A 27,255-nucleotide genomic window follows, 5' to 3' on the forward strand; every position below is an offset into this window, starting at 1 on the left:
TGACTGGGTCCATTAGAAAATAAGCTGTGTAATCTCAATTGAGCCCTCACTGGAGCAAGACAATCCTTGTATGCCTCCTGTCTCGTTAGAGAGCCTCTCCCAAACTTTCTCATCCCTCCTCAAACCACCCATGGTTCCCCTCTTTTACCACTTGAGAACCTGGTCTCATGTGTCACTGGAAAAATTGAAGCCATTCTCTTCAGTCTCCTCTACCCCACCTCATCTCACATTAACCAGATGCCTCCTGTCTCTATTTCCTCCCTCCTTTCTCACATGAAGATGTGGTCATTTTTTCCTTGCTAAGGCAAACCCCTCTACAAGCACAAGTGATCTCATTCCATCCCAGCTTCTCCAGCAGATTGCCCCTCTGCTATCCCCACTCTCACTCATGGTCATTTTCTTCCTGTCTATTGACTGCTTTCCTGCTTCCTACAAACACACTCATGTCTTGTCGCTTTGCCCCATCCTCAAATGTCCCTCACTTGATCCATATTAGCAGTCATCCTCCATCTCTCCTCTCTTTTTTCATTAAGTTCCTTGAGAAGATCATCTACAATTGGTCCCTTTACTTCTTTTCATTTGACTTGCTTCTTACCTTTTTACAGTCTGGCTTCTGATCTCATCATTCAACTGAAATTGCTCTCTTACCAGTTACCAGTGATCTCTTAATTGCCAAGTCAAATGACCTTTTCTCAATCTTCATCCTTCTTGACCTCCCCCAGACTATTATTCACCTTTTTCTCCTCAACACTCTCTCTTCTTCTGGTCCACTTTGACATTACTACCTCACCATCCCTTCTCAGTCTCCTTTGCTGGATCTTTATTTTATTTGAGTTACTGTGTCCCCCAAGGCTTTGTCCTGGGCTCATTTCTGTTTTTCCTCTATACTATCTCGCTTGGTGATCTTATCAGCTCTCATAGATTCAATGATCATCTCTATGCAGAGGGTTAACAGATCTATTTATCTAGTCTCAACCTCTCTCCTGACCTTCCATCTCCAACTGCCTCTTGCCCATCTTGAACTGGATGTTTCATAGGTATTTTAAGCTCACTATGTCCAAAAGCAGAACTCATTATTTTCTTCTTTCTCCAAATTCTCCTCTTTTTAAAAATTTTCTCTATTACTATTAAGGATACTGTTATCCCCTCAATCACTTTGCCTCACAACATAGGCATCATTCTTGACTTCTCACTCTTACTCTATATATCCAATCTGTTGCCAAGTCTTGTCATTTCTACTTTCAAAACATTTCTTGTCTATGTCCCTTTCTCTTTTCTGACAGCCAGCACCATAACTGAGGCCTCACACTTGGGATATTACAATAGCTGTTTGGTTGTTCTGCCTTTCTTGAATCTCTCCACTTCATTCTCCATTCAGCTGCCAAAGTGATCTCTCTTTCTAAAGTGCAGATCTGACCAAGTCATTCTTCTACTCAGTAAAGTCTGATGGCTCCCTATTATCTCCAGATCAAATATAAAACATTCTGCCTTTAAAGCCCTGTACAACCTGACACCTTCTTATAGTTTATTTCTTTTCACGTACTCTTCAATCCATAAGTACTGTCCTTTGTTTTTATCTTAAACATTAGGCTGGGTCTTCTCACTCCATGCCTTTTCACTGACTGCCCCTCCCCCACCCTCCCACTCTACAATGCTTTCCCTCCTCACCACTTTTTTGCTCCCTTGGTTCACTAAGAGTCTTAACTCCAACCTTTCCTGAGCAGGGGGTCTTACCTGGACTACCACAATGCTGGTGCCTTCCCTCTGAGATTACCTCCCATTTACCCTGTGGTTATCTTGAAGGTACATGGTTGTTTACATGCTGTTTAGCCCATTAGACAGACTATGAACCCCAGGTTTTTGCCTTTCTTTGTATCCTCAGTGCTTGGCACAGTTCCTGGCAAATAGTAAGCAATTAATAAATACTTGATGACTGACTGGAAATGAATAAAATAGAAATTTATTTAAAAGGGAGTTTCAGCAAAACCAACCAATTCCAGTACTAGATGCAGCATTCCACTCCCATAACTCTCCACCTCTTTGAAGAAGGGAAGTGGAAGAATTTGTCTGTCTCTTCTTCAGGACCAAATTTGGTCAAGTTGAGACAACAAGCATTTATTAAGTGATCATTTCAATTACACAGCATTCCATTTCAATTAATTTGCTTCTTTCCACTTGTATCACTGAAGTTATTGAGTATATTGTTTTCCTGTTTCTGCTTACTTGACTTTGCATCAGTTCTTACAAATTTTCCCAGTCCTCTTGGAATTCTTCATACCCATCATTTCTTACTGTGCAGTAATGCCACATGATATTCATGTAACACAACTTCTACTTGTCCTTCCCTAGGAGTTATTACAAAGAGCTACCACTTTTTTATAGGCTTCAAGGTTTGCTCAGTATCTCATTGCATATTTACCTGTGTATCTCATGTGATCCTCAACAAGACTCTGTGAGGTAGGTGCTATGATAACTCCCATTTACAGATAGGTCTGAGAAATATTAAGTGACTTGTTCAGGGTCATGGGGCTAATTAGAATCTGAGGCAGGATTCAAAGTCAGATCTTCCTGAGTCCAAGTCCAATACTCTTTCCACTGGGTCACCTTGCTGCTGTTGCCTCCCACACACAGATTTTGCTTCCCAGAACAGTGAAATATTGAAATATTCAGACTGTCCCTAAATTCAGGCTGGAAACATCTTACAATAGCTCAGTTTCCCCATCTGTAAAAATAACTCATATTTACCTATGTCCAAGGAGCAATATTGGGATTGGGGTCTGGAAGGGCTTTGGATTCTTTACATAAGAGTCATCTTTGTTAGTGTAAGAGAAGCGCCATCATGTCACTGAGGTGATTTCCATCCAGTGTGGTTTGACTCATACTAGGTGAAGCAGAAACCCTGATACCATTCCCCTGGACTATTAGAGTAGTCTCCAAATTGGCCACCCTGTCTCTCCCTTCTGTGATCTGCCTCAATGATATCACTTTTCTACTCCAAAGCCCATTCTAGCACTTCTAGGCCATGTCTACATTCTGATTCCCCCTGACCTTTCTAACCCTGTACTTAACAATCTTCCCCAATCATGCATTCTATGTTCTAGCTCTTCTCAGATCCTTCTGCCCCTGCAACATGGCAGCTATCACCTTTGCCTTCAATGGACAGTCCCTCCACTGTGCCCCATGTTGAAATTCTCCATTTCACTAAGGCCTCAGCTTAGAGGCATCATCCTTGATGGACCTTTCCCTGATCCTTCTGAGCCCCCAACTGAAAGTTGCCTCTTCCTCTTCAAATTTCACAGAGACTCAGATTTGGAAGGAACCTCAGAAAACTTTACCTGAAATAATCCTCTCCAAATATACCCAATAAGTGGCAAAACCCATCTATGTCTGCATGCCAGGTGGATCCTCTCTTCACAGAATCAACCTTATAAAACATCAGGGATGGAAGGAACCAAGGCCATCTCATCTAATCCAAACCTGAGCCTTGATAACCCTTACAAAATACTTAACAAGTGGTCATTCATTAACTCTCTGCTTGAAGACTTCCACTTTGGGAGAACTCACCCACCCACCCACCAAAGTGATTTTCCTAGAACAATAATTTGACCATGTCATTTCTGTGCTCAATCTAATGATAACTATGTCTAGGGAGGAATGGGGGGAGAGGGGACAACAAAAAAAGAAATTTTCATAATAATTTTATTATACATTTAAAAGGAATAGCAAGTTGTACATAACAGAGTTGTAGTTTCATGTGCAATCATCTTTTAAATTATACTGTGTTATGAAAATGCTTATTTTATTCCATGAATTAAAAAAAAAATAATTAATAAAAACAAAAAATAAGTCCAGTGGCCCCCTATTGCCTCCAGAATCAAAACCAAAATCTTCCATTTGGTGTTCAAAGCCCTTTCTTACTTACTTCCCCTCCTCCTTAATTATTTCTGATTGATTCTATCTGTAGTTTGTTTGTAGATATTGGTTTGCTTGGGGTCTCTCCTATTATACTATGAGCACCTCAAGGACAGGAATTGTCTTTTGCTTTTCTTTGTATCCTAGCCCCAAGCCTAGTGGGTATCAGGGTTGGGAGTCTGCGACCTCGAGGCCACACATGGACCTGTAGGTTCTCAAGTGTGGCCCTTTGACTGAATCCAAGTTTCACAGAACAAATCCTTTTATTAAGGGATTGGGTCACAGAGCACTTAACAAATATTTACTGGCTGACTGCTGGGTTCCTGAGATAACCCATTGTACTTGGGGATCTAATTGTTAGGAAGTGTTTCCTTAAGTGAAGCCTAAACAAACTTCTACAACTTTCACACATTGGTCCTAGTTTTGGCCCCTGGGCAATCTAATCCCTCTTCCCCTGGACAGCTGGCCAAATACTGGAGGATGGCTATCGATCATGTCTGGCCAAGTCTCTCTTCTTCAGGCAAAACATTCCTGGTTCCTTCAAATTATCCTATGGATATGGATATGGGTATTCTAAGAGTATCATTCTGTGATCTCTTGTTTTTCTTCTGGATATTCTTTCCTATCCATGTCCTTCCTAAAATGTGCTCAGAACAGAATGCAAAATGCTCCCGGCATAGTTCTCCCTTTTTCCTTTTGGCTCAGTGGGTAGAATTTTGGTCTTGGAGTCAGGAAGACTTCAACTCAAATCCTACCTTAGTCCCTTAACCATGTGACTCTGGATTCAGTTTCCTCTACTATAAAATGAGGATAATAATAGCTCCTACTTCTGAGGTTACGGTGAGGACAAAATTAAATATTTTTAAAGTGACTTGCAAATCTTGCACTGCTTGGTAGATACTAGCCATTGTACAAATGCAGTCTTCTATTATATTTATATATATGTAAATGTAGGTATGTATGCACATATGTACATGAATACATATATATGTGTGCATGTACACACATGTATGTATTCATGCAATACTAGTTTCCCTATCCAATAGATTGTAATCTTCTTGTGTGTTTTGACTATGCATTTTTTCCTTTCATTTTTGTTTCCCTAGAAACTAGACCAGTGCCTGGTACAAAAGAGATACTCAAGAAGTACTTTATCATTCACACCATTTACCAAGATAAGGTCAAAATGGATACATGACCTAGCTATAAAGAGAGATTTTACAAGAAAATTACAAGAACATGGAATATATTTACTTTTCACACTTACGTACAGGTAAATAATTTATGAATAAACAAGAGATAGAGAGCAAAGTTAAGTGTAAAATTGATAATTCTGACAACATTAAATTAAAAAGTTTTTGTACAAGTAAAACAATTATAGTCAAGATTAGAAGGAAAGAAGAAAATCGGGGGGAAATTATATAGACAGTTTATTCAGATAAAGGTCTCATATCTAAAATATATAAAGAACTTTGTCAAATCTATAAGAATATCAGTCATTCCCCAACTGATAAATGATCAGAAGATATGAACAGGTAGTTTTCCAGTGAAGAAATCAAAACAATTTATAGTCATACAAAAATGCTCTAAATCTTTTATCGATTGCAGAAATGCAAATTAAAACAACTTTGAGAAATTTTACACCTCCCAGATTGGCTAAAATGTTAGAAGCCGAAAGTGACAAATGTTGGAGGGGAATGTGGAAAAATTGGGACACATTGTTGGTGGAATTGTGAACTGATCCATGCATTTTGGAGAGCAAAAGAGTTACTTAAGTACCTACCTTTTGATCGAGCAATACCACTACTTGGTCTATTTCCAAAGATAATTAGAGAAAATGGAAAAGAACCTATATGTTCTAAAATGTTTATAGCAGCTCTCTTTCTGGTGGTAAAGAACTGGAAATTTCAGGGATGCCCATCCATTGGGGAATGGCTAAACAAGTTGTGGTATATAATTGTGATGGAATCCTACTGTGCTACAAGAAATGATGAGCTCGATGATTTCAGAAAAACATGGAAAAACTTGAACGAAATAATGGAGAGTGAACTAGCAGAACCAAGAGAACGCTGTATACAGTAACAGCAATGTTGTTTTAAGAATGACTTTGAGCGTTAAAGTTATTTTGTCTTTTATAAATGCCCAAATTAACTATTAAAGGACACATGAAGAAAGACACTCTGCCTCCAGAGAAAGAACTGATAAATAGATATATAGAAGTATATATGTAATAATATTACGGACACACACACATACATACACACATATATACCTATTTGTGTCTAATGGTAGTCATTGAGGAGGAAGAAAAACAGAATTTTACATGATCATTTTGTTGTATATTTGAAAGAAACAGTAAGTTGTGCATAGTAGATTTGCAGTTTTGCGTGCAGTCATCTTTTTTGTTGTATTATGTTATAGAAATGCTGGGGTTTTTTCTACAAATTAAAAATAAAATATAATTAAAAAGAAGTACTTTATTGAGCAGCAACCCCCTGGAGTAAAGGGGTAGGTTAACTATGGGACTTGGCATCACTATCCTCCCTTCTCTATTCTTCCTCCCCCCGCTTTCTTCTGCATGAAGGCAAAGCCCCTCTTCTGCCCGTCTCAGGGTTACAGCTAAGTGACATTGGTAGGATTTCTGCAGGCTGGGGAAGACAGAAGTCCCAGATTTCCCAGCAGAATCTCAAAGGACTTGTTAGCTCTTCCCTACAAGGAACTTCATTCTTTGGCATTCTTGAGGTGTGTGTGTGTGTGTGTGTGTGTGTGTGTGTGTGTGTGTGTGTGTGTGTGTAACTACCCATTTGAGAAATTTCAGCAGATAAGATCTGTTCCTAATAGACCCTAAAGCTCTTTGTAACTCCACCTTTTGCAAACCCCAGCTAGCAGAAGAGGGAGGGAATTGGTTAATGCAGAGAACCCTGGGAACCTCCTTTCCTAGGCTCTCCCGTTTCCAGGCTTCTTAAAAGTGGCTAGCCTCTCAACCACTCATTTTCACAGTGGAGTTGTGAGACCCAATGTTGGAGGACTAGTTCAGCTTCTTGGTTATACAGTTACAATATATGATCAATAATTGAGAGTGCTTTTTTTTTAAATGTCATGTTCTATCCTGGCTGAATCATAGACTGAAAGCTGGGACGGACTTTAGAGGCCATTAAGACTAGCTCCTTTCATCTTACAGATTTACATACAGATAAGGAAACTGAGACCCACAATTACACCACTAGTATGTGTCTAAAAGGACTTGAACCCAAGTCTTGTTGGCTCTCGGTTCCTTACTACATCACGATCAGGCTACCTCTGAAGGAAGGGGACAGAAAACTGATCAGCTCAGAGGTGAAGGACTGAGTCAGGTAGGGAGAGGTCACAGGAAGGTGGGATTGATGGGAAAAGGACTTGAGTTTTTTTGACTGGGGATGAAGTGGTAGTAAGGATACCCAAGAATTTTCACTCTACTCCTCTGGTCTCCATTCCCACACCCAGTCCTGATATTGTTTCTCCTGAAGTAAGTTGGTAAGAAAGAAAGTACAATTTAGCCTTGTGGATAGAACCCTGGGTTTGGAGTCAGGAAGATCTGGCTGGGTTCAAATGGTTATTAATGATAAATTTTGTTATTGTTCAATTGTTTCAGTCATGTCCAACTCTTCATGTCTCCTTTTGGGGTTTTCTTGGCAAAGATACTGAAGTGGTTTGCCATTTCCTTCTCTAGTCCATTTTACAGATGAGGAAACTGAGGCAAGCAGGGTTAAATGACCTTCCAGGCTCACACAGCTAGGAAGTATCTGAGACTAGATTTGAATTCAAGAAGATGAGTCCTCCTGACTCCAGGTCTGCCCCTCTATCACTGTGCCACCTAGTTGCCCATTACTGATAAGTTAGCATTTATGTAGCTCTTTAAGATTTGAAAAGTGTTTTATATATAACATCTGATTTAATCCTCCAAACAGCCCCGGGGAGGTTGGTGCCATTATTATCCCCATTGAGAAAACTGAGGCAAATCAAGGTTAAGTGACTTGTTCAGGGTCACACAGCTGGATTTAAAGTCAAGTTTTCTGTCTTCATCTCTGCTCTATCCATCTACTGGCTGCTAATGGAGGCCCTATATGAATCAGAGATGGTACCTAAAGTAAACCTTGGCAGAAGCGAAACATTCCTGTAGGTGAAGACAGGAGTTTGCTGGAACCAGCTCAAACCTGCTCTCGATCAGATTGTTAATCAGTCAACTACAAATCTAGGCTTGGTTTACTGTTTTGTTGATTTCCCAAACTTAAGAAAGTGGTGGAGAAAATGTTAATAATGCAAATGAAATTTGAGAGTGTGCCTTAGGCACATTCTCAACATCTTCCCCCTTTCCCCCAAGCTGGTTGTTAAACACTTTACCAGCACACCATTGGTAAAAGTGGAAGAGATAGAACTTTCTAGACTTGGGGATCAGCTTGTCAAAGTCACAGAGACATGGGGTGGAATGTGCAAGTAAACCAATCTGTTTGGAAAATAGAGTGTTAAGGGGAATGATGTGACATGAGCCTAGAAGAGGTCAGCTGGAGCCAGATGATGCCAACCTGAATAGTTTGTTTATTATCCTGGACAGGAGAGGGAGATGTGTAAGTAGGAAACCGACGTGGTCAGACCTGTGCTTTTGGAAGATTGTTTGGACAGCAACATGGAAGTTGGGTAAGGAGAGGGGATACACTGGAGGCAGGGAGATTTAATTAAGAGACTGTTGCAATATTTTAGGAGAAAGGTAATTGAACTTCAATCAGATCAATGGCTGTGTGAGTAGTAAAGGCAGTGGATGAGAGATGCTGTTAGACTGTAATCAATAAGCCTTGAGAAGTTATAGGACGTGCTGGGAGAAGGAGAAGGAGGGAAGAAGCAAGGTTCACTCTGAGGTTGTGAACCTGGGGGATGAGTAGGATGAGGGTGCTCCCAACAGAAATAGGGGAGGCTGGGAGAAGGGCAAATTTAGGGGGAAGGAAAATAAGGGAATTTTTGGCCATGTTGAGTTTAACCTGTAGGTAGGAATGTCCTCCTTTGTGATCCAAGAGTATTGCTCAGGAGAAAGATCAGGGCTGTGTATACTTGCACACATGGCGTGTGCACACACAAACCCACACACAAACACTCTCTCTCTCTTTCACGCACACACGTACATGTGTGTATATGTGTGTGTGAGAGAGAAATAGACAGATAGACAGAAAAATGATCTGGGAGTTATCAGCATAGAGATAACCATTGAAACCAAGAATGTACCAGTAAATATTTAATAACTAGCTGGGGGTGGGATGGGAATGGGAGAAAGAAACATATATATGACACTATACACTTTGAAATTTAATCTGAATTATTAATATTTTCTGTATCACTTACTTAAGTCCAATCAACAAAACATTAAATCAAGCCATGATTTGTAGTGCTTGTTGATTTCCTCCAAAATGACTGAACAGACAGTTGGATTGAGCACACCCCTAATTGAATCTATGGAAACTGATTAGGTCAACGAGAGAGAGAGGATATGGAGAAAAGAGAAAAGAGGGCAAAGCCTTGTGCGACATCTAGGAGATGAGAAGAGAAGGTAGAAGGGGGGAGATAGAGAACAGGTAAGACAAAAGAGAATATAGTACATAGTGAGTACTTTGTGCCTGGCACTGTGCTAAGTGCTTTATACATATTTTCTCATTTTCTTTTTACAACTATCCTGGGAGGTAGGTACTATTATTATCTGTATTTTACAGTAGAGGAAACTGAGGCAGACAGAGGGGTAAGTGACTTGCTCACAGTCACACATCTATGGACTGTGGTCCAGCAAAGTCAACAAGGTACCACAGTGGATAGAGGACCAGGAATGAAGTCAGGAAGACTCATTTCCCTGAGTTCAAATCTGACCTCACACAACTACTAGCTGTGTGACCCTGGGTAAGTCACTTAACTGTGTTTGCCTCAGTTTCTGGAACTGGAGAAGGAAGTGGCAAACCATTCCAGTATCTTTGCAAAGAAAACCCCAACGGGGTAACAAAGAATCAGAAATGACTGAACAGCATTCCATTGCATAATCCAGCAAAGGAGTGTAACTCTATATGAGTCCCCTTGTGACTCCAATCCAACAAGCATTTAGAAAATGCCTATGATATACAAGGTGCTATGCTGGATGCTGGAAAATCAAAGACAAAATGAAAAATAGAGGTGCTGCCCTCAAGAAACTCACATTATATTGGGAGTGGAGGTGAGAGGGTGCAACACATTAAATACATAGAAAATTCCATTTCCCTTCTTTGCACAAGCAATTCCCTGTGCCTGGAAGCTACTCCCGTCCTCATCTCCCCATCTGGGAATCCCTAGCATCCTCAGTCATCTGACCCACAGTTTCCGGATTTTAAGGGAGGTGTTCATTTTCACGTTCATTTCTGTACTCACAACTCAACTGGCTGGTCAATTGGTCCAGCGTGTTCATGCCTGAAGAAGCTAAAAACGACCGTCTTGTTCACATTCACTCTAGGGCTTCTCCTGGGCTCATAGACACAGACATTCATTACCATCATTACCATCTTTTCCTTAGCATACCTTAGAATCTCAAGTAGAGCAGCACACACATAAATGCCACCTAACCAGTCCCTTCACTGCAGGAGGACCCAGGAAATAATAGAGCCTCTCTCTGCTGGAGACTTGTTTGTTTTGCAATTAGCAAAGGATGAAGGGGTCTTTTTCTGATTTTTTGTTTTAAATTTCTTGGAGGCCCAGAATTTAATCTTTGGTCTTTGGATGGAATAAAAACTTGGGAAAATTGGGATAGAGGTTGGTGATCCCATACATTCTTTTGCTCCCCCTCCCCATTTTGCTTCTTCTCTGTGTCCTTTGCTTAACTAATCACTTTAAACTCCTTCCTTTTCCTTTGCTTTTCTATATCTCCCCCCACCTCCTGTCTCTTGACAATGAGTTCATTTCATTCTGGGTATCATCAAAGTTTTTTGTTATCAGTTTTCCTTAAACTCATAGACTCAGTGTTGAAAAAGGGCCATTTTATAGATGAAGAAACAGGTCCAAAGTTAGAGAGAGTTTGGCATAATGGAAAGCTAGAACTAGGTTCGAATCCTACCTCTGGCACTTTTTACCTGTGTGACCTAGGATAAGTCATTTGATCTCTTTAGTGCCTCAGTTTCCACAACTATAAAATAAGCTTTTGGGGTCCCTTCTCTATGAATAAGTCACTTCATCTCTTGGTGCCTCAGTTTCCCCCATTGTAAAATGACCAGATGACCTCCGAGGCGGCTTCCAGCTTTAGATCTTGGATCCTAGGAATAGTTAGGTGAGTCAGCAAGTGGGTAAATGGTTTTGAAGGCAGGACAGGGCAGGGCAGAGCAGCCCACAGCTCCTCCCTTCTCCCCCTCCCCCCCTCCACACATTCTCCTGCAGGCACCCCTGGCCCTTAATTGTTTTCTCTGTATAAAAGAGGGATCAAAACAAACCCATTCCTTTCTTCTTCTTCCTTACGTCATCTCTCCGGCACCTGGGGAGTCTAGGTGTGCTAGGGCTGAGCACAGCATGTGTGATGATGGCTTTCACCCAGCACATCACACTGAGTCCTAAATCCCCACCAGGTTTACTAAGATTTTCCAAAGCTTAACTATATTTCTAATTGTCCTGCCACCTGTATTGAAACATAGAGTATGTGTTCATCTCAAATTCTTTTCTGTTTCCATAATCTTGGTAAAGTTTCCTGCATTCAAACAATAAATCCAATTAGGAGCCAAATTGACTTCTAAGTTCCAGACAACCAAAAAGTTGCTGAAACTTTTTTTAAAGTGGGTAGGAAGTAGATGAATGAGTGTATGCAACTGATTCCCCATCCCTCCCTTTCCTGCCATCGCTCCTTGGACTGGTCCATGCTTCACCCACTAGCTGGTGTTACATGGGCGTTAAGAATGTTTCCTCTTTGAGCATGTTGTTTAACTTTGAATCATTCCAGAGGGCTTGATTTTTAAAGGAAGTGAAGATGGCCTTTACCAAGATGCTTTTTGTATGACTCAAGGAACTGGTATGCCTGTTTTTACCCGTAGGCAAAGTTACTTGAGTGGCGCAGCTAGGTGACACAGTGGATGGAGCACCAGGTCTCCAGGCAAGATCTGAGATCAAATCTGGCCTCAGATCTTGGGCAAATCATCTAACCTCTGTTTGCCTCTGCTACCTCACCTGTAAAATGGGAATAATAATAGGACCTATCTTCCATGGCTGTTGTGAGGATCAAACACGATGATAATCACATAGTCCTTAGCATAGTGCCTGGCGCATATTAAGTGCTATCTATATCAGCTATGTATCTGTCTATGTATCTCTCTCTTTTTCTCTCTTCTCTTTATTTTTCTGCTCTTTCTCCTCTTTCTTTTTCTTTTCTCTCTTCTCTCCTTCTCCCCTCTCCTCTCCTCCCCTCCTATACTCTCCCATCCCCTCCCCTTCCTTCTCCTCTCATCTCCGCAGAATCTCCTCTACCTTCAACTTCTTGCTTCCCCTCAGCAGTAACTACAGTCTCCCCTGAAGAAGGTTAAAGGGAGAAGAGAATAGAAATGTCTCTTCTGTCTCCCTTTGAGCTACACAGTGACATCTTTGCTGCTACATGTAGGGGGAAATGTGGGTCTCTTGTATGTGGGGCCTCACCACACATTTATTAAGCACCTACTCAGTCAGTAAATATTTATTCAGTACCTACTATGTGCCCAGAACTTTGCTAAGCACTGGCTATGCAAATAGTAATAAGATTGTCCTTGCACTCAGGAAGTTTACAGTCTAAGGGGGTTCAAATCTGGTCTCAGCGGCTTACTAGCTGTGTCACTCTGGGCAAGTCATTTAACCTGGATTGTTCCAAAAAACAAAACAACAAAAATCAAGCAGAGAAGCTGGTGAGAAATGAAGAAACCAATGTGCCTGGCACTGTGCTAAGCACTAGGGTTACCTTGGCTTCAAAGAGTTTATAATCTAATGGGGAAAGACTGGCAGGTGGGAAGAGAAGAGCTGGTTGTTCTTGGCCTCCTTCTTAAATGGAGTTTCCAAGAAGGAGCCCCTCCTCTGTCATCCCTTCAGTGAGGTCCCAAGAGCAGAGAATCCTGATGGTATGGGAGTACCTGGTGGTCTGGTCTTGTAAGGTGAAGAGGTTCCTTGGGCACAGGACTGTAGGCTAGTAGGAAGCCTTCTTCTTGGTGAGTTGCCATGTCTAGAAAGTGTATTACCCTCCTTCAACTTAGACTAACCAGGACCTTAGAGCTCTGATCACAGCAATGACCAACCATGATTGCTGGCTGCTACCAACCTCCTGACAGAGAAAGAATGGGCTACATATGCAGAATGAGACACATATTTTTGGACATGACCAATGTGGGAATTTTGTTTGCTTGCCTAGGTGCATTCAGTTCCAAAGCTTTTCTTTTTCTTTCCTTAGGGGGAGGAGAGGTAAGAGAAAGTGTTTTCCCTCTGGAAATGGTTGGTCATTGAGAAAAATAATTTTTAAAATAATTTTTAATAGTTTAATAATTGTGCCCAACCTAATTTTTAAAATGCAGACATTATTTGTCCTTCCTACCTTATAGGGTTGGGGTAACAAAGGTGTCTCGTGTACCTTAAAGCACTTTGAAAATAAAAACTAGATTGTTCAGGCATTTCAGTCACATCTGATTCTTCATGACTCCTTTTAGGGTTTTCTTGGCAGAGATAATGGAGTGGTTTGCCATTTCCTTTTCCAATTCATTTCTACAGATGAGGAAACTGAGGCAAACAAGGTTAAGTGACTTGCTCAGGGTCACACAGCTAGTAAGTGTATGAATTCAGGCAGATGAGTTTTCCTGACTCCAGACCTGGCCTTCTATCCACTGTGTCACCTAGCTGCCCCAAAAATCAGATACATAAAGCATTTACTAGTGCCTTCTATGTGTCAGGTACTTATAAGCATTAATAATAATAGCTTACATTTTTAAAGATGCCTCTTTTTGCATCCATAGTGATCAGCACCGTGCCTGCCATGTAGGAGGGGTTTAATAAAGTTTTACTGATTGATTGATTGAAAAATTAAAACTTATTTTTAAGAGGTGAAAAATCTTCATATAAAAGTAAAAAGAACCCATCCATTTGCCCTCATAGTTACATAATTTTTTATATTTATTGCCATCATTACGTTATGTAATTTGGCACAATAATTCTCTGAAAGGTAGACAGTGTATTACTATTGTCCCTATTTTACGGATAAAGAGACTGAGGCTTGAATGGGGTATGGCTTACTAGAAGTCCCATGACTACTCAGTGACAGAGCTGGCATTTGAACTCAGGTCTTCTGACTCCAAAATCAATCTTTTCTTTCTTTTAATATTCTTTTCACAGAACATTCTAGAGGCGCAAGTCTAGGTAGAGGATAGCGTGAAAGAATCCAGTTGGATGTGGCCAAGCCTGGCTTTGCTGCTCACCCCTAGACTGGCCAGCCCAGGATACAGACCCCCCTCCAGTCTTTCTGGCTGACTATCGGGCACAGACCATGACTTCAGATTAAATCTGACTTTCCTGCAGTCATATGAACCCTGCACTCACTGCTCCCCAAGAGGCTGCACACAAAAATTCTCTCTTCCTTCCACTCCACCCTGGGTCAAGTTCTGTCACCTCTCTCTCTGGCTGCTGCTGCGAGCCCTTCACTCACAGAAATTTTTTTTCTCTTTATTCTCCAATCCACCCTTCTTATCACAAGCTCCCCCAAATTCTTCTCCAGCTGCCATTTCATTCAATACCTCTTTTACCCTCAAGTCTTTTCTGACTCTTTTGATCTCCAGTTTTTCTAAACATTCTTTGCCTCCTATGCCCCCCACCCAGACATCCCTGCACCTAGTCATTCCCCTCCTTCCCTTCCCCTCCCTTCCCTTTTGTCTCCTCAGTTTTTCACTCTGGGGCAACATAAATTAGCATCTCAAAACCCACATTCCATCCATGTACTTAGAGATAACTTTTCTGGATCCAGGGGTCCAGGCATAATGGAGGAAGGAAAATGAACTCAGCTCTGAGCATTTTCATCTCACTGATCAAATATGTTAAAGGACAGCCTCGTCTCTCAAGGGAAGGAACTTAATCATTTGAGTAAGTCACCTCATATTGGAGCAGAATAACTTCAAGAGAAGATCCTGAAGAAGATGGCTCACTGGCCTGGACAGAGCCCCCAGGCTTGGCCAGAAGAGAGAACAAGCTGAGTTTCAATCCAGATTCTCACTACCTCTGTGACATCGTCTGGAAAATGGGAATTATAATAGCTTGTACTTCACTAGATTGTTGTGAGACTTAAGGATGAGCTATATGGATAATGAGAATTCTATTTCCTGCTTTCTCAGTGGGTGAGGAATGAGATGAAGGGAGAGAAAAATTTAGAATTAAAAAGAAAAATAGAAAAAAGTAAAAAAAAGAGAAATGAACTCTTCTGTAATAAGATTTTATATCTATATCTATGTCATTTTCAACCTTAAAGTGTTAAACATATTTATGTACAGGATATGCATATGTGTGTTTAGACATATGTAAATATGTTCATAATTATATATACATGCATGAATGTACACATACATTCATAACCATACACACTTGTATATCCATGCATATTAATGAGTTGATATCATAGATGCATATATGAATGATGTATACATGTAAATATTCTATATCTACAGATATGCATATGTATGCCACTCTAAGCTATATCATACAGTTTCGGTATGTATATATATATATATATGTAATCTTTGAGGGGTGCACAAGATATATGTATACATATTTACACTTTATATACATGTATGTATATATTTATGCATTATGTGTCTCTATAATTATATATCACCTTAAGTTTAATAAAGTGCTTTAAATATATAATCTCATCTTTTTTTAATCACAGAAGAGTACATCACACACACACACACACACACACACACACACACACACACACACACACATTCCTTGAATTTATACCTTCCTCTCTATTCACATGGGTACTCCTTCTCTCCTCAGTCCTTATTATCTCTTGCCTGGACTATCTGAAGAGTACAGGGATAACATTTAACATTTACATCGCATTTTTAGCTTTGTAAAAACACAGATCAAATCAGATCTCATTTGATCCTCACAACAACCCTGTCAGGTAGGTGCTATTATAATCTCTATTTTACAGATGAGGAAACTAAGGCTAGGAGAGGCTAAGCAGCTTGCTTACAGTAATGCAGCTAGTGTCTCAGGCAGGGTTTGAACTCAGGTCTTTCTGTCTCTGTGGCTAGCCCTCTACATAGACACTAGTCTACCAGTTGCCTCACAGCTCATTCTCCAACTTCAAATCCCTCTCCTTTCCAACCTCTGCATCACAGAATTGCCAGAATGGCTTTTCCTATAGCAGAGGTCTGACCATGTTACTCCTCTGCTCTATAAATCCCATGGTTCTTTATTACTTCTAGGATCAATTACAAACTCCTCTATTTGGCATTTAAGACCCTTTAAACTTGACTTTAACATCCCCCTCCAACTTTACTTTGCATGATTCCTTTTCATATGCTCTTTCATCCAGGTAGACAGACCATCTTGTTGTTCCTTTTATGTAACTGGGGAAAAATATAATACTAGATTTTTAAAAAGAACAAAAAAGAAAAACCATAGCTTTGACCACATAAATCTTTGTCGACAAGTCAATGTCTCTGCTTTTCAGTATGCTGTCCATATTTGCTCTCAATTTCCTTCCAAGGAATAAGCATCTTTTAATTTCATGACTTCAACGACTGTCAGCAGTGCTCTTTGAATCCAAGAATAGAAAAGTCTGACACTATTTTAATTTTTTTCCCTCTATTTGCCAGGAAATAGTGAGATGAGTTGCCAAGATCTTAGGTTTTTGTTTGTTTTAATTAAGCTTCAAGAGAGCTTTTGCACTCTTATTTTTCACCTTTATCCTTAACTTTTCACTTTCTGCCTTCATTTTTCTGAGTGGTTTCATCTGTATATCTGAAATTATTGGTATTTCTCCTGGAAAACTTAGTTCTGGCTTTTGATTTGCCCTGCCTGGCATTTCCCATCAAGTGTATTACATATGGGGAAACTAGATGGTGCAGAGTGGATAGAGTTCTGTATCTTGACTTAGGAAGAATCATGAGTTCATGACTTCAGATCTTGGGTCAGACTCCTTTTAGCTGTGTGATCCTGGGCAACTCCCTTATCACTGCTCTTCTGGTAATTCAGGGTTCACATATTACTGAAGTCTAGATTGAAGAATCTTAAGCATAACCTTGCTTGGGTGTGAAATAAGTACAATTGTCCAGCAATCTGAACATTCTTTGGCATTGCCCTTCTTTAGGATTGGGTCATAAACCGATCTTTTCCAATCCAGTGGCCACTGTTGAGTTTTCCAAATTTGCTGGTATATTGAGTGCAGCACTTTAACAGCACCATCTTTTGGGACTTTTAAGTAGCTCAGCTGGAATTCCATCACCTCCTCTAGCCTTATTGTTGGCAATGCTTCCTAAGACCCTCTTAACTTTATTCTCTAGGATGTCTGGCTCTAGATCAGTAACCATATTATCATTGTTATGAGTGATGTTTAGATCTTTCTTGTATAGTTTTGTATATTCTTGCCATCTCTTCTATTTCTGTCAAGTCCTCACCATATTTGTTTTTTATCATGATGATTTTTGCATGAAACTTTCCCTTATATCTCGAATTTTCTTGAAGAGATTTCTAGTCTTTCCCATTCTATTGTTTTCTTCTATTTCTTTGCATTGCTCATTTAGGAAAACCTTTTTTATCTTTTCTTGCTATTCTCTGGAATTCTGCATTCAGGTGAGTATATTTTTCTTTTTTTCCTCAGCTATTTGAAAAGCTTCATAAAGCAGCCATTTTGCTTTCTTACTCTTCTTTTTCTTTGGGATGTTTTTTGTTGCTGCCTCTGTACAGTATCAAAAACCTCTGTCCATAGTCCTTCAGGAACTCTATGTAACAGATCTCATCCCTTAATTTATCTATCACTTCCACTTCATATTCATAAGCCATGTTATGTTCCACTTTATTCCCTTTCATGCATTCTACAATATGCTTCATCTCCTGGTGTCATCTTTTATCACTTTAGTACTATCTATCGGGTTTTCTTGGCAAAGATACTGGCATGGTTTGTCATTTCCTTCTTCAGTGGATCACCTTTTGTCAGAGCTCTCCACCATGACCTTTTTATCTTGGGTAACCTTGTACTGCATAACTCATAGTTGCATTGAGCTAAGTAAGCCCCTCTACCAAAACAAGGCAGTGATCCAGGAGGACAGGTCAGGCATATAGTAGGTGCTTAATAAATGTTTGTTGATTGAGTAATTGATTGGTTCTGACTTCCATGATTCATCTCTGAAAATTATGGAAAGGAAGTGAGATGACTTAGGATATGAAGTTGCATTATGGATAACTCCCCCAGGTATCAGGGTCTTAATGTAGGGGGTTAAAATTATTCTCTTAATACAACCTAAGGAATCCTTTCAGCACAGTCTTGCTAGGATATGTCAACCAGGCAATATCAGCAATCAGAACAAGTGGAAAATAACCTTAGAGGGAAAGGGGTTAGAGGGAAAATAACCTTAGAGGGATAGAGTGTCAATAATCAATAATCCAAGTAATCACCTTTCTTAAATGGAAAAGACAACTTAGAAAACCAGTAAGTAGTTTATATGTTCTTGGGGCCAGTGGAGGGACTCTAAATTGATATCATTGTGCACTATGGTTTTGAGTGGGATATGACTGAACTCTAGATCTTTAGCAGTCAAGTATTTGTATAGCAGTATGGCTACTATATACCAGGCACTGTGTTAATCATTGGGGATAAAAAGAAAGGCTAAACTAGTCCCATCCCCCAAGGAGCTCACATTCTAATGAAAGAGACAACATGTAAATAATAAGATGCACATAAGACAAATATGTAAAATACATGGGAGATAATTTCAGAGGGGAAGATACAAGCAGCTGGGGGGAGGGGTGAAGGGGAGAGTGGACAAGGAAAGACCTCCTGTAGAAAGTGAGATTTGAGTTAAATCTTGAAAGAAGCCAAGACATAGGTAAGGAGGGAGAGCCTTCCTTGGTGGACAGCCCGTGCAGGCACGTGGATGAAAGATGCAGCGCTGGGTTTGAGGAATTAAGCAGGCCAGTGTAGCTACATTTTAAAGTGCATGAAAAGGAATAAAGTATAAGAGGACAGGAAAAATAGGAAGGGATAAGGTTGGGAAAGCTTTAAATGTCAGACAGTTTGATCATGTTTGATGTTGGAGATAATAGAGAACCTCTAGACTTTATTGAGTAGCTGGGTGATGTGATTGGAAAAGCACTTTAGCTGCAAATGAAAGAGGGATAGGAATAGGGAGAGATTTGAAGTGAGGGACCAATTAGAAGGCCAGTTAGAAGACCTGGGTTAGAATCTTGGCTCCGCCCTTTGCTTATCAGAATGACCTTGTACAAGTCACTTCGACTTATCTGTAAAAAGAAAGGGCTGGGGGGGTGGGGGTGGAGCCAAGATGGTGGAATAGAAAGACTCACATACTCTAGCTCTTCCCCGACAGCCCACAAAATACCTGTAAAGAATGACTCTCAGCAAATTCTAGAGCAGCAGAAGCCACAGAATGATAGAGTGGAGGAGACTTCCAGCCCAGGGTGACCTGGAGGGCTGATGGGAAAAATCTGTTGCACAGTACTCAGAGCACGGCCCAGGGAGAAGGACCCAAGCAGGCCTCGGGGGCAGAATCCCCAGTTGCAACAATGGTGGTTTGCAGATCTCTCAACCCACAGGCGCCAAAGGTCAGTGAGAGGGCTTTTTCAGCTGGCCAAGAGGGGAGCAGGGTACTCCCATAGCTCCAGCCCAGGCAGGGGTGGCAGAGGCCTCAGTTGCTCCCACACCAGTATACAGGCTTGATTGTGCCACTTTGGAGGAACTGAGATCTTACAGGTCCCAAGAATATATCCCTACTCTTGACAAAGGATCCAAAAGTCAAGTAACTGGTTGGGAAAATGCCCAAAAAAGGGAAAAAAATAAGACTATAGAAGGTTACTTTCTTGGTGAACAGGTATTTTCTTCCATCCTTCTGGATGAAGAAGAACAATGCTTACTATCAGGGAAAGACATAGAAATCAAGGCTTCTGCATCCCAAATACCCTAAATAAATATTCAATGGTCTCAGGCCATGGAAGAGCTCAAAAAGGATTTTGAAAATCAAGTAAGAGAGGTGGAAGAAAAATTGGGAAGAGAAATGAGAGACATGCAAGAAAATCATGAAAAGCGAGTTAACAGCTTGCTAGAGGAGACCCACAAAAATGCTGAAGAAAATAACACTTTTAAAAACAGGTTAACTCAATTGGCAAAAGAGGTTCAAAAAGCCAATGAGGAGAAGAATGTTTTAAAAAGCAAAATTAGTCAAATGGAAAAGGAGGTTCAAAAGCTCACTGAAGAAAATAGTTCTTTCAAAATTAGAATGGAACAGATGGAGGCTAATGACTTTATGAGAAACCAAGAAATCACAAAACAAAACCAAAAGAATGAAAAATGGAAGATAATGTGAAATATCTCATTGGAAAAAACAACTGACCTGGAAAATAAATCCAGGAAAGACAATTTAAAAATTATGGGACTCCCTGAAAGTCATGATCAAAAAAAGAGCCTAGACATCATCTTTCATGAAATTATCAAGGAAAATTTCCCTGATATTCTAGAACCAGAGGGCAAAATAAATATTGAAAGAATCCACTGATCATCTCCTGAAAGAGATCCAAAAAGAGAAACTCCTAGGAACATTGCAGCCAAATTCCAGAGTTTCTAGGTCAAGGAGAAAATATTGCAAGCAGCTAGAAAGAAACAATTCAAGCATTGTGGAAGTACAATCAGGATAACACAAGATCTAGCATCTTCTACATTAAGAGATCGAAGGGCATGGAATATGATATTCCAGAAGTCAAAGCACCTAGGATTAAAACCAAGAATTGCCTACTCAACAAAACTGAGTATAATACTTCAGGGGAAAAAATGGCCTTTTAATGAAATAGAGGACTTTCGAGCATTCTTGATGAAAAGACCAGAGCTGGGGGGGCGGAGCCAAGATGGCAGAGTAGAAAGACGCACATACACATAGCTCTGAACCCACAACCCATAGAACGTCTGTAAAAAGGAACTCACGGTGAATTCTGGAGCAGTAGAGGCCACAGAACAGTGGAGCAAAGGAGATTTCTGTTCTAGAGGGACCTGCAAACTTCTCGCAAAAGGTCCTTCGCGGTGCGGACTGGGCGCCAGGACTGGGAGCTGAGCACAGCCCTGCCGTGTGAGGAGAAGATCCGAGCAGGCTTCAGGGACAGGATCTCCAGTGGCCGCGCAGGTCCCTCCACCCACAGGTGATGGGGGTCAGTGAGAGGGTCTCTTTGGCGGGTCGAGAGGGGAGTGGGGTGCCCCCATAACTCAGGCCCCCCCGGGAGGCAGCGGCAGACCAGGGCTCCCCAAGCAGGCAGGAGCCTGGATCCATTGTTGAAGGTCTCTACATAAACTCCCAGAGGGAACTGAGCTGGAGAGGTGGCCCTGCCTCCACCTGAGCACCTGAACTTAATCTCACAATGAATAGCAGCTCCACCCCCACCGAAAGCCCTGAGGCTGGGAAGCAGCATTTGAATCTCAGACCCCAAGTGCTGGCTGGGAAGATCAGGAGGCGAGGTGGGTGTAAAGAGAATATTCAGAGGTCAAGTCACTAGCTGGGAAAATGCCCAGAAAAGGGAGAAGAAATAAGACTATAGAAGGTTACTTTCTTGGTGAACAGGCATTTCCTCCCTTCCTTTCTGATGAGGAAGAACAATGCAGGGAAAGATATGGAAGTCTTCCCAAACATCCAAAGTAAATATTCAATGGGTTCAGGCCATGGAAGAGCTCAAAAAGAATTTTGAAAATCAAGTTAGAGAGGTGGAGGAAAAGCTGGGAAGAGAAATGAGAGACATGCAGGCAAAGCATGAATTGCAGGTCAGCACCCTGCTAAAGGAGACCCAAAAAAATGCTGAAGAAAATAACACCTTAAAAAATAGGCTAACTCAATTGGCAAAAGAGGTTCAAAAAGCCAATGAGGAGAAGAATGCTTTCAAAAGCAGAATTAGCCAAATGAAAAAGGAGATTCAAAAGCTCATTGAAGAAAATAGTTCTTTCAAAATTAGAATGGAACAGATGGAGGCTAATGACTTTATGAGAAACCAAGAAATCACAAAACAAAACCAAAAGAATGAAAAAATGGAAGATAATGTGAAATATCTCATTGGAAAAACAAATGACCTGGAAAATAGATCCAGGAGAGACAATTTAAAAATTATGGGCCTACCTGAAAGCCATGATCAAAAAAGAGCCTAGACATCATCTTTCATGAAATTATCAAGGAAAACTGCCCTGAGATTCTAGAACCAGAGGGCAAAATAAATATTCAAGGAATCCACAGAACACCGCCTGAAAGAGATCCAAAAAGAGAAACTCCTAGGAACATGGTGGCCAAATTCCAGAGTTCCCAGGTCAAGGAGAAAATATTGCAAGCAGCTAGAAAGAAACAATTCAAGTATTGTGGAAATACAATCAGGATAACACAAGATCTAGCAGCCTCTACCTTAAGGGATCAAAGGGCATGGAATAGGATATTCCAGAAGTCAAAGGAACTAGGACTAAAACCAAGAATCACCTACCCAGCAAAACTGAGTATAATACTTCAGGGGAAAAATTGGTCTTTCAATTAAATAGAGGACTTTGAAGCATTCTTGATGAAAAGACCAGAGCTGAAAAGAAAATTTGACTTTCAAACACAAGAATCAAGAGAAGCATGAAAAGGTAAACAGGAAAGAGAAATCATAAGGGACTTGTTCAAGTTGAACTGTTTACATTCCTACATGGAAAGATAATATTTGTAACTCTTGAAATTTTTCTCGGTATCTGGGTAGTTGATAGGATTACACACACACACACACACACACACACACACACCACACATACACACACACACACACACACAGAGAGAGAGAGAGAGAGAGAGACAGAGACAGAGACAGAGCACAGGGTGAGTTGAATATGAAGGGATCATATCTAAAAAAATAAAATTAAGGGGTGAGAGAGGAATACATTGGGAGAAGAAAGGAAGAAATGGAATGCGGCAAATCATCTCTCATAAAAGAGGCAAGAAAAAGCCTTTTCAGTGAAAGAAAATAGGGGGGAGGTGAGAGGGAAAAAGTGAAGCTTACTGTCTTCACATTTGGCTCAAGGAAGGAATAACATGCACACTGAATTTGGTATGAAAACCTATCTTACAATATAGAAAAATAAGGGAGAAGGGGGATAAGCAGGGTGGGGAGGATGATGGATGGGAGGGCAAATGGGAGAAGGGAACAATTAGAAGTAAACACTCTTGGGGAGGGACAAGGTCAAAAGAGAGAATAGAAGAAATGGGGGGCAGGATAGAATGGAGGAAAATATAGTTAGTCTCATACAGCATGACTATTATGGAAGTCATTTGCAAAACTACACATATATAGCCTATATTGAATTGCTTGCCTTCTCAGTGGGGAGGGGTGGGGAGGGAGGAAACAAGAGAAGTTGGAACTCAAAGTTTTAGGAACAAATGTTGAGTATTATTCTTGTATACAATTGGGAAATAAGAAATACAGGTAATCGGGTATAGAAATTTATCTTGTCCTACAGGACAAAAGAGAAGATGAGGATAAGGGAAGGGAGGAATGTTAGAAGGGAGGGCAGATTGGTGGAAGGGGTAATCGGAATGCTTGGTGTTTTGGGGTGGAAGGAGGGGAGAGATGAGGAGAAAATTGGAACTCAAAATTTTGTGGAAATGAATGTTGAAAACTTACAATAAATAAATGAATTAATAATTTTAAAAAAGGGCTGAATTAGATAGTTTTTAAAAGCCCATTTAGCCTCAACATACAAAAATAACATGACAATTTCAGTGTCTTGGAGGCACTAATTGGGCTAAGGGCCAAACCAATATTTGGTAGAATTAAGTTGAACTGGATTAAAATATAAACTGCCCTGCTCATAAAGGTTCCCTTTTTGTTAACTGGCATCCTATTGCTTGACTCAGAGGTAGCTTTCCCTCTCTTCTCCAAAAGGCAGTTTGCTTAATAAGTTAATAAGTTATTTTAAGTAAATTTTGTATAGTTTTGTTTTGAGTTTTTCACAAAAAGCTGGAGAGAATTGTGTTAGGAAATCAGGGCTGCCAGTCATTGCACGACAGGATACAAAGGGCATAAAGTTCAGGGTGGTACTGACCCATTGTGTATTATTGAGCACATCACTTCTCCTGTCTTGGATCTCCTCAGTTCTCATATATGTAAAATGGAGTGATAAAAATAACTAATATCGTATGTCATTCCCCATATTTTATCTCATTTAATCTTCTCAGAAATCAGGGAAGTAGTTGGGCATTATTATTTCCATTTTATAAGTGAGGAATATAATAGTTTATAAAATTTTATAAATAATAATGAGGAAGCCAAGACTCAGACAATGTAAAGGACTTGCCCAAGATGGCACCACTAGTAACTGGGATTTGAATCTAGTTTTTCTAAATCCAAATCCACTGCAGTGTCTTCTATGAGTTTGCTAACCCTGCTAATCCCTTTAGATACAGGCCTCCAGGCCACAAGTAGCCTTCTGGGTCCTTGCATGTAACTTTTTGACTGAGTTTTATAGAACAATCCTTTTATTAAAGGGATTTGTTCTGTGAAGTTTGAATTTAGTCAAAGGGATGCACTTGAGGACCTAGAGGGCCGCATGTGGCTGCAGTTACCCCACCCCTGCTTTAGAGGATCATAGCACTGAATAACTCCAGAGAATTTTTAATACAGTTTCACAAACAACAAAGTAATCTTCTACTAAATATCAGAAACTCTTTTTGGCCAGAAACAAAATAGTGACCAAGGCATCCAATCTTTGGAAGGCACTAATCAGCACAGGATACAGGAGTAAAGCTGATCCATGAATGCATATGTGTTGGTGGGTCGAGGTTGTGGGCAGAGGTTCCCTATCCCTCAAATTAAAGGGGAGTTTGTGCAACATGCCGTCTTTTTGAGTCAGGGCCAGGGTCACTGTTGGGCCGAGGTAACATTAATTATTTTTCCGCTTGTCGGATTCCATGAAAAGGATGTGAAAATGGCCTGTTTGTGAAGGAGGGCAGGACAAGGTTCTGAGCTGATTATGTCAAACACATTCAAAGCCTCCTTGGTGCAGAAGATTGTGATCAACAAAGCATGGCTGGCATCTGCACCCATTTCAGGAGGAAGCTCTTCAGGCTCCAGGAACTCCTGAGGGGCAAGAAAAGGCGACTTTAACCCTTTGGTGGTTAGAATGATTCAGCCCTGTAATTTTGGGGGCTTTACAAAGATACTATCTCTAGCAGGGAGGGTGGTAAGGACCCTAGTCTTTGAGAGGTTCTTTTGGGACAATGGTATTGGTCAGGTGACTGGCATTTTTGTATAATTATGGTAAGGGGTGTGTGGATAGGAAACTGGGTCTTATGGAGGATGCTGATTGGGAGAGAATAAGTCTCTACAGTGGACCTAGGGACCCTTGGTTGTTGGTCAGGTCTGATTCACAAAAGAGCTTAAAAATATATTGACTAGCCCAAGGCAAGTTAAAGAGCTGAAAATGCATTGATTAGCTCTAGGCATGTTGACTGGGCAGTCTCACAAAAGAGATCTAATACTCCATTGGAGGAATCTTGAAGCCAGGGTTAATAGAAGATAACTCTGCCGGATAACTATAGTTTTGGTGTAGGTGAGAAAGTGAAGCTAACCATTTGGTTAGAAGTATTCTAGCTAGGATATAGCCGGAAGCATTGGAGTAACCCTAGGAGAATGAGTGTGGGTCTGTTGCAAAGGAACATCCATTGTGGGTGGGTCAGAAAATGATCTTATTGATTTTCCCTTATCATTTACTTTGCTATACTGTCTTGAACTTCTAAAATTGAAAATTTTATGTAAAATAATTAAAATTTGATTTAAAATTTTGTCATGTTATTCATGATTCCTGCCTATTTAGTAGAGAATGAGATTATTTGGGATCTGGGGTCATATTTGCATATCTATGATTAACCAAACTCTACGTATGGATCCTTGTATAATGAGGGAATTCAGTTGTGTGTGTGTTTAGGGTGGGGTGGGACTCATGCTGCATAATGTTTTGTGGTTTAAAATGTCATTTTCTTATAATAATCCTTCAAAGTACATAGTGTGCAGGCAACAGAAAGAATTTCTACCTCATCCCTGTTCTAAGTTTCAGCTTAGTGTCAGAGACCAGATGAGACATTTGTATAGTCAGGGTTTGAAAATTGTGCTCTCTATGTGTTACCGTCCCAAAAGACTATGAGCTTTTTCTGTAATTTAATTAGGCTCGTAGATTTAGAGGTAGAAGAGACCTTTAAAGAGGTTATAGCATACAATGTATTCATTTTACAGATAAGGAAAGTGAGGTACAAAGGAGATCATGACTTACACATCAGTATCCTAAGTAATCCAGAGTGCAGACTCCATATTCAGTGATTATCCCACTGTACAATTCTGTCAATTTACAGAGGACCTGAGTTTGATTAATTGATTAATTGCTATTAACTATTTGCTAATTAATTACTTCTGTAGCTGTGTGATTTGGAGCAAATCACGTCCACTCCCTGGGCCTAGAAAGAAGCAGAGAAGAGAAGATAATGCACTGGAAATAGGAGATGTTCAGGTAGTTCTGGGAGCACAGAGTTGACCAGATCATTACACCTTATATATTAAGACAAACTACCCATCCACAAATAGCAAACACAAATCAAATGAAGACAATGACAATCTGTTGATCCAAGGAATGATAAGGAATTTATTCATTTCCATTAAGGAGAGTATAGGAGATGATGGGACTAAGTTACATCCTGATTTCACATTTTACCACTAGCAAGCTACCAGTAAAGGAATCAAATGTTAATTACTGGCAGTAGGACATGGCAATTGTGCACAACGTGTTTGGAGGGGAATAGTTAGGCATCAAGACCATTAGTAGAGTCTTGAAATCAAGGTCAGATGTGCCAAATGGAATTCGGATCAAGAGAGCTGCCATATCAAAAGGATGATGAAAATAAAATGGTGAGGGCTGGACATGGTTGTACATGCCCTGCTACTGGGGAGGCTGAGGCTGGCATATGGCTTGAGCTTTGGAGTTCTGAGCTTCAGCAGAGCTAACACTAATTGGGTGTCCACGTTGTTAGGCACCAATATGCTGAGCCCCCAGGGGTGTAGGACCATCAGGCTGCTAAGGATGAGTGAACTGTTGGAAACAGCAAGGCA

This window comes from Notamacropus eugenii, chromosome 1 (genome assembly GCF_028372415.1).
Source record: "Notamacropus eugenii isolate mMacEug1 chromosome 1, mMacEug1.pri_v2, whole genome shotgun sequence".
NCBI classification, from domain to species: domain Eukaryota; kingdom Metazoa; phylum Chordata; class Mammalia; order Diprotodontia; family Macropodidae; genus Notamacropus; species Notamacropus eugenii.